At 43.3% G+C, this 7650-nt stretch overlaps 1 pseudogene; it reads left to right on the plus strand.

Annotated features, from left to right (window-relative positions):
* Positions 1–4538: 4538 nt before the first annotated feature.
* LOC100466094 lies at positions 4539–5859 on the plus strand (annotated as a pseudogene).
* The last annotated feature ends 1791 nt before the right edge of the window (positions 5860–7650 follow it).

Genomic DNA, 7650 nt, shown 5'->3' on the forward strand with positions numbered 1-7650 from the left:
TATTTGGAAACTTTCCACAATTTCAATATTTAACATGTTCCCTAATATTTTATATTTCATTTTCTGCTCATAATTGTATACTATAATGAAAAAATGTAATGGTTTTTCACCACTCTTCAGACAGACATCCCTAATTCCCCTCGGGTTCACCCCAGGATGCTATGCAAATATCATCTTCAGTACCTGCCTTGGATTTCAAAAGGCTGGGAAATACTGGTGGGAAAAAAATATTAATGTAGAAAGAGAAACACCATGGCGAACCAAATTGGAAGAACTGTCATGGGGACCAGAAATTCAGTTGTTCTGAGGGTACCCAAAGGGGTGGACTGGGTCCTCACGTGAAGGCTCCAGGAAGATGGCTTTCGGTCAAATCCCAAGAGTCAGCTATGCTCAAAGAGAGAGACTGGGAATGATCTGACAGAGTCTGGCCTACTGCCTGTCAGAATGTTGTAGACGGAGATTCAAATTTTAGAGCACGACTGGTCTAGGGAACCTGTACAACCTCTTCAGACCTTAAGATTCTCTGATTCCATAACAGCCAGTTTACGAAGTCTTCCAGCTTCCCCTTCCCTGGTACGGAAAGACATGAAATTCCTGGTACGGAAAGACATGAAATCATCAAGGAATGTAAATAAAAAACCACTGACATGCCATGCCTGGCAGAAAGATATTGAAATTAAGATCAATATAATACACACAGGAGTATCTCTATGTCTACTGTCCTTAACCTTGAGAAGAACATCTGGGGACAAAGACATTAACCAGGGCTCAGGGTTCTAGCCTTTATTAAACCACCCACTACTAGATACTGGGAAAGTCAATTTCCTCTAACTTAATTTTCTTGTCAAAACAAACAATGGGGATGAGGTAGAGAAGCTTAGTTGATTTCTAAGGGTCTCCTCAGCTGTAAATTTTTACCTAAGATTGTAGATATGATTTTTCTTAGTTTAACTGTTCTCATGTATACAACGAATATAGATGTGCCTTTCATTTCAATGAGTCCAATTCATTTCAATATCTACTAAATAAGCATACACTGTATGTCAGGCTCTCTGCTGAACACATATCAAACTTCAGTAGAAAGAGAGATTACAAAAAAGCAGGTTAAAGGCCAGCATACCCAACGAGGCCCTTGAAAGACTGAAATAACTCAGGTTATATGGAAAATGAGGATGTGGAAGAAAAGAAATCCAAGATGGTGACCGTCAGGGAAATGAAATAAGTTCTCCCACCCATCCCGTCCCCTATAGCAACACAGCAACCATCGTGTGTGCCTTGAACAAAAAGCAGGCATCGCTACTTTAGGACTGAGGGCTTTGCTAGAGGTTCAGGAAATAAAAGACTGGAGGTTGAGCAACAAATACGCATGGGTGGCACCAGCCGGAGAGTGCCAGCTGGTTCACGTGAGACAACATGGAGACAAATTCCTGAAAAGTTACGGCCAGGGCTCTAGGAAGCCAGGAGGGTCCATAAAGAGCACACGTGCTCATCAAAACCTTGTTAGCCTGCCTGGGAAAGAGAATACACCTGCAGCAGGTGTGGATGAGTTTTGCAGACTGAGTTTATCCAAGAATTCCTCCCGTGCATGTGCAAGCCACCCACGTTAATGGTACATGGTGTCTTCTGTTCATTCATCAACTTAATGTCTTTATGTAATATAATTTTGCCATAATAACATTTGTTCTCTATGCCAGATAATCCCAGAAATGCTGGCAAAGGGAGATTTTTCACCTGGCAGTGTTCTTTGAAACAAATTACTTTGGAGGATTCACGAACAATTAAATGGAAAAGAGGAGAAGCTTCACAGAATGAGTAAGATCCAGTGTCTGCAGTCATGGACTTCAAAGCTAACTGGGTGCACAGACGTATTCAACTATCAGTGTGCAAATGTTGTGAGGACAGAACAAGATAACCAACGTTAAGAGCATCATCACCGATAAATCACAACACACGTACATAGGTGGATAAGGGTAGTGGTAGTGGTAGTGGTATTGACACAGAGCAGTTCCTCATTCAGACCAACCTCCCTACAATAAACAGGCATAATTTTTCTCTCAGATCATTTGAGTAGCATCTAAACAGTGTCTGTTTCTCAAAATCATTATTCTAGGCAAGGCTATGTTTGTCACTCAGCTGTGCTCTGTCATTTTAACCAAGCGTTCTAACACCACTTCGGTCCGTTATATAATCCCCAGTTTTCCCCCATTTTGAATGTCTCTTTGTTGTTTATTGCTCTGCTCTCACACAGAACTTGTCTGAAAGGTCTGGGTGCTTTCAATCGGGCCTTATCAGAGATCCTGGTTATTGGAACTCTCTGTATTTTACTGCCTCCATCTCATTAATGCCAGCACTAATTTGTGGTCCAATCCAATACCACCCCCATAAGATCTGCATGAATACACACTGGATTTCAATCTGCCATTCAACAAGCATGAAGTCCTTTATGTTCATTATTAGCCAATCAAACGGCTCCAGTGTCTCTTCTCTGCATTTTCTCCATAGTGAAATCATTTTGTTATTATCCCAAAGCAGTTGCTTGGTAGGAAATATTAGAAGAAAAAAAAAAAAAACAGTGACAACGGTGGCAGCCCTTCCTCCTCTTCCTTTTCTCCAGCAAGTGCAACTGTTTTAACCTGTTACTGAAACCTTTAACTGAGACTCCAGTTCAAATGGAGTCACCAATGTGGTTGTGAAAATCCTCCTTCCCTAAAATAGCTCCTACCCTAAGATATCGTGCAGTATATTATAAAATGGGCCTATTTTTTACTCTCCGAGAAACAGGACTGTTGAGATGAAAACGAATTCCTGCTCCAGCAGAGAATGAAACAAGGTCCCCAACCCAAGTGGACCAATTGACCCAAGGCCACATGCGTCAGGGTGACCTCATTTCGATACCTGCCATCTTCTTTTCCTGAAAACTGGGGCCTGGGGTCATTCTCATGGGATGCTCCTTCATTCAATTTACATGGTTAAATGATTTCCCTTTCACATCATTTCAACCCCATGCATCATTACCAGAAGTACTCCATTCTGCTATAATGTTCTGCATTTCCTGTTCCAACAAATGCCTTGTCCTTCCAGTTCCTCATGTAATTTCTATTCTGCAACAAATTTCACTTGCAAAATGGGTTCAAGTAGGTTTGGCTATTCATATCTTGAGATAAATTAAAACCAAGGTGAAAGTTAGTAAATGAAGGGCAACAATACACAGCAGAGTGTCTAGTTCAACAGAAGACATAACAAATTTCCAAAAGGGTCATTTTTTTCTTTCCTTTTTAATGGTCAAAGGCAGAAAACCTCAAGTGAGTATTTTCTCACATGATAAGGATCTGAGAACTATTTTTTTTCACCTCCCACTGAGACCTGGTTTCACAGGTTGTGTTCCCCAGGAAGCGAACTCTGAAATGCTGATCTAGGTACAGAGGCATATTTGGGAGCGCCCTTGGTTCAATACCCATGGAAGAAAAGGAAGGAAGCGGGATAGGGAGGAGGGAGAAGCTGGGCTATGGAGCACGTACAGCAAGGTCTCAGCCAACTGCACAGGGAAGTCTGGAGCAAGAATGGCCCTCCCAAGTTCTCCCCAGCCAGGAGGCGGGGAAGGGCATTTGTATTTCAGTACCATGGGATGAAGGCTGTCCCCAACTGGGGGAGGGTGGGGGGTGACCTTGGGCCAGAAGGCTCTTTCTCCGCCAAGTGGCAATTTCCAGAGACAGACATTAGCCGACGACCTTCTCAGTAGCTAGAGGACTAAGCCCTTTAATCCTCAAGCCAGGATCTGGGTGATGCTGCACCGCCTCCAAAGAAGGGCAAGCCCTTATAATATAAAATTTCTGATTAACCGCCTTAAGTCAAAACAGGTGAAAGGAGGCATATTTGCTTGTCTGAAAGCAGTGGCCTGAGAGGCAGGCATCTAATCTAGTATCTTGGGGGCCTGCTGAAATACTCTCCAGGGACGGCCGCTGGCAACACCATCTTCCTGCTCTCCCTCCGCTCCTTCCAGCTCACGAGGAGCAACAGGAGGGAACTCATACCCTGCTCTGGCACCCTGATTTCTGCGCCAGCCCAAGAGGCACTTCTAGATCGCCTGACTTAGGTGGCCCATGGAGCTTACATCTGTAGGCCTTGCAGGACTGTAACCAATGCAGAAAGAGTTCCTACCCAGGTACTACCCCCAGGACCAGCAAGAGGAGCCGTCTTTCCATGAAAGAACTATAGCAGTGCACACTCAGAAAAATTCAAATCTGCAAGTTCAAGTCTGGAACACAAATAATCTGAAGCATTTGGAACTGGCCACTCATGGGCATTCTGTGGAAGTAGGGCCCTGTGCTGAAGAACAAGATTCTAACTCTCCATTTCTTCCCAACCACTCCCCACCCCCACCCCGGGATGTCTTCTGTGGCTTGATCCCTAAGCAGTCTTCTACGAAGACCATCTATGTTGATTGACGCCGACTATAGGATGAACAGAATCCTGCCTCTGAAACAATGTCATATCTGTAGCCTACCAATGATGGACAGAACACCCCAAAATACAAAAAGGCTACATACGTTAGCAACCAGACTGAAGATTGGGGCCGGTTCATGCACACGTGTGACATAAATCACACTGCCCATGGTGGGCAAAAAGGTACAATGAAAGCTTTGAAGTAAAGGATTTCCAAAAACCTCCAATCATAAAGAAATCCAACTTGTCTTGTCCCTTATTGACATGTGCATGTAGGACTGTGGCCCATATTTCCAATCTCTGATTGTGAAGAAGCATTCATTAAAGTTAATCTAGTTAAGCTGCTGAATCCAAGATACATTTTGCCATTAGACATTCAGAACAGAATCTTAAATTTCATTAAGATTTGGTCACAGCGTTTCCCAGGAGGTACGGATGTCAGTGAAGTGAAAGAAGTGTACCTTGACCTTCTTAAGAAAGGTGTTCAGTTTCCTCCCTCAGACGTGGAGGCTGAATCAGCAAGACAAGAGACTGCTCGGGTCTCATTGACTCCTACTGCACAGCTCTTCTTTGGGTACTTGTTCTCCAGAGCTCTACCGTTACATTGCTCCCAACCAGCTTGGACAACTGCACAGGGAATTGGATATGGTGAAAATGAATGTGAGGGTGCTGTCCACCACACTGATACAGACCCACTGTATTCTGGGGGCTGAGAGCCACAAAGAAATAGAGCTACTGCAGAAACTTTATAAGATGGGTCAGGAGACACAGGACAGGATCATGGACCTGCTCATGGTAGTGGAAAATGAAGATGTAATGTTGAGCTAATTCAAGCCAATGAGGATTTAAATAATGCTATCCTTGGATATGAGAGCTTTACTTGAAAACAACAAAGGATTTTGGAGCAAAATAAGAACCAGAGGGAAGATGCCAATAGCACCAGTGAACTTTCTGTCCCAGCCCTTCAATGCATGGGGGCTACTCTGGGAGAGCTCAGTACCATGAATGCTCAGCTTTCAGACTTAAAGTCCTGCTGTGACAAACAACTCAAAACCTAGTCTTCACCCACAGGTGGATTTGTTAGCCTTGGTAAATACAGAAACACCCCCGTTTACCCAAAGGACCAGCCAAAACCTCATCTGAAGTCCTACATATGAGAATTTTCCAGGACATTCAAATGCAGTGTTACTACTGTAGCCAGTTAGTCTACAGATCATTCCAGAAACACCATCAAGCCAGAGACTGTCATCCTTGCCCAGCAATCACTCAACAATGACAAAGAATGATCTCCAGCCACCCAATTACTACGAGATAATGGAGTTTGATCCCTTAGCTCCTGCTGTCACTATAGAAGCTATGTATTAAAAAATTGATGTTTATCATCACAAAAGAGCTCTAAGTCATAGTGACTGTTGAGGTGAAAGTGGATGACTGACCCATTAACTACATTAGAGGTGCCAGTTCTCTAAAGATAGACCCTGGGGTGCCTGGATGACTCAGTCAGTTAAGCATCTGCCTTCAGCTCAGGTCATGATCCCAGGGTGCTGGGATCCAGCCCTGTATCAGGCTCCCTGCTCAGCGGGGAGTCTGCCTCTCCCTCTGCCCCTCACCTCACTCATGCTCTCTCTTTCTCAAATAAGTAATGAAATCTTAGAAAAAAAAAAAAAGGTAGACCTTGGGGCACCTGGGTGGTGCAGTCGGTTGAGCGTCTGCCTTCGGCTTAGGTCATGATCTCAGGGTCCTGGGATCGAGCCCCACATCGGGCTCCCTGCTCAGCAGAGAGTCTGCTTCTCCCTCTGCCCCTCACCCCTGCTCGTGCTCTCTCTCTCTCCCTCTCTCTCCCTTGCTCACTCTACTCTCTCTCAAATAAATAAATAAATAAATAAATAAATAAAATCTTTAAAAAAAAAAAAAAGGTAGACCTCGGGCAGCTCTGAAGCTCAGAAGACAAGACTTAAAACCTGTGCATCAAAACCATGGCAGAACAATTGTTCTCTGCCATAATGAAGTTTAACAGCAGGGTAACCGTCCCAGGGTAACATTAATGGTTGCTGAGCACAGTGCAAGCTTTATCTCAAAAGACTTCAGTTTAACACATACTCACTTAAAACTTCAGCAGAAGAAAAATTCATTGTACTAATGCCAACCAGTTTAGTTATAGCATATTATGGTTCACAGGCCTTCCTACACTGAGAAGAGAAGACACCACACGGCTGTGAGAAGAGTAGATGAAGATTATTACAAGATGATAAGACTATGGAGTCCCTTCATTTAACTAAAGTTGAACGTAAAAGTCAATTTGTACTTCTTAACAGATGAATATAGGGGAAGGGAAGGAAAAATAAAATAAGGTAAAAACAGAGGAAGGCAAACCATAAAAGACTCTTAACTACAGAGAACAAACAGGGTTGCTGGAGGGGAGGAGGGTGGGGGGATGGGCTAAGTGGGTGACGGGCATTAAGGAGGCACTTGTTGGGATGAGTACTGGGTGTTGTATGTAAGTGATGAGTCACTAAATTCTACTCCTGACACCAACACTACACGTATGTTAACTAACTTGAACTTAAAATCTTGGAAGAAAAAAAGTCAATTTGTACTTCTTTATAAATATTCTTGTTTAGAACTATCACCTTGATGATTGTAGTTTAATTCAGGCACCCTGCACCTATATCAGGTTGCCTTTGATTCTTCGTGATTCTCTGTTATTCTTTATAATACTAAATGCTCCTTTCTTTCCCCCTTTTTACTGCAATTTAATATTTCTATTTGGTACAAAGACTACCAGGAAACACCCAGAATAAATGGTGCGTTTGTTTATGTCACAAATTACATGACAAATAAATTACTAATAAACAAAAAAAATGTAGATTCAGCCCATGTTCATGAAGTACAAACTTCTATTACTCCTGCTGTAAAAGAAAGTGAAGAGCTGGGTTTATGTCTCAGTTCAGTTACCTCTCTGCCGTCAAGCAACGCTTCAACTTCCCAAGACTCCGCTTCTTGGCCGCCCGATGAGGCTCACCGTATTAACTCCATCTTCCTCGAAGGGTTTCTAAAAGAGGCGACCAATGTGAACGCACTTTATACACCCCAAAGTGCTCTACAGTAGGGCTTCTCATATCTGGCACGGAGTAAGTGCTCAAAAGATCTCTGTTGAACGGAGAAAGGAAGAGGATTCTAATTCCCTCACATCCGCTGAGAGCCTGT

Source organism: Ailuropoda melanoleuca, chromosome 11 (genome assembly GCF_002007445.2).
Source record: "Ailuropoda melanoleuca isolate Jingjing chromosome 11, ASM200744v2, whole genome shotgun sequence".
NCBI lineage: Eukaryota > Metazoa > Chordata > Mammalia > Carnivora > Ursidae > Ailuropoda > Ailuropoda melanoleuca.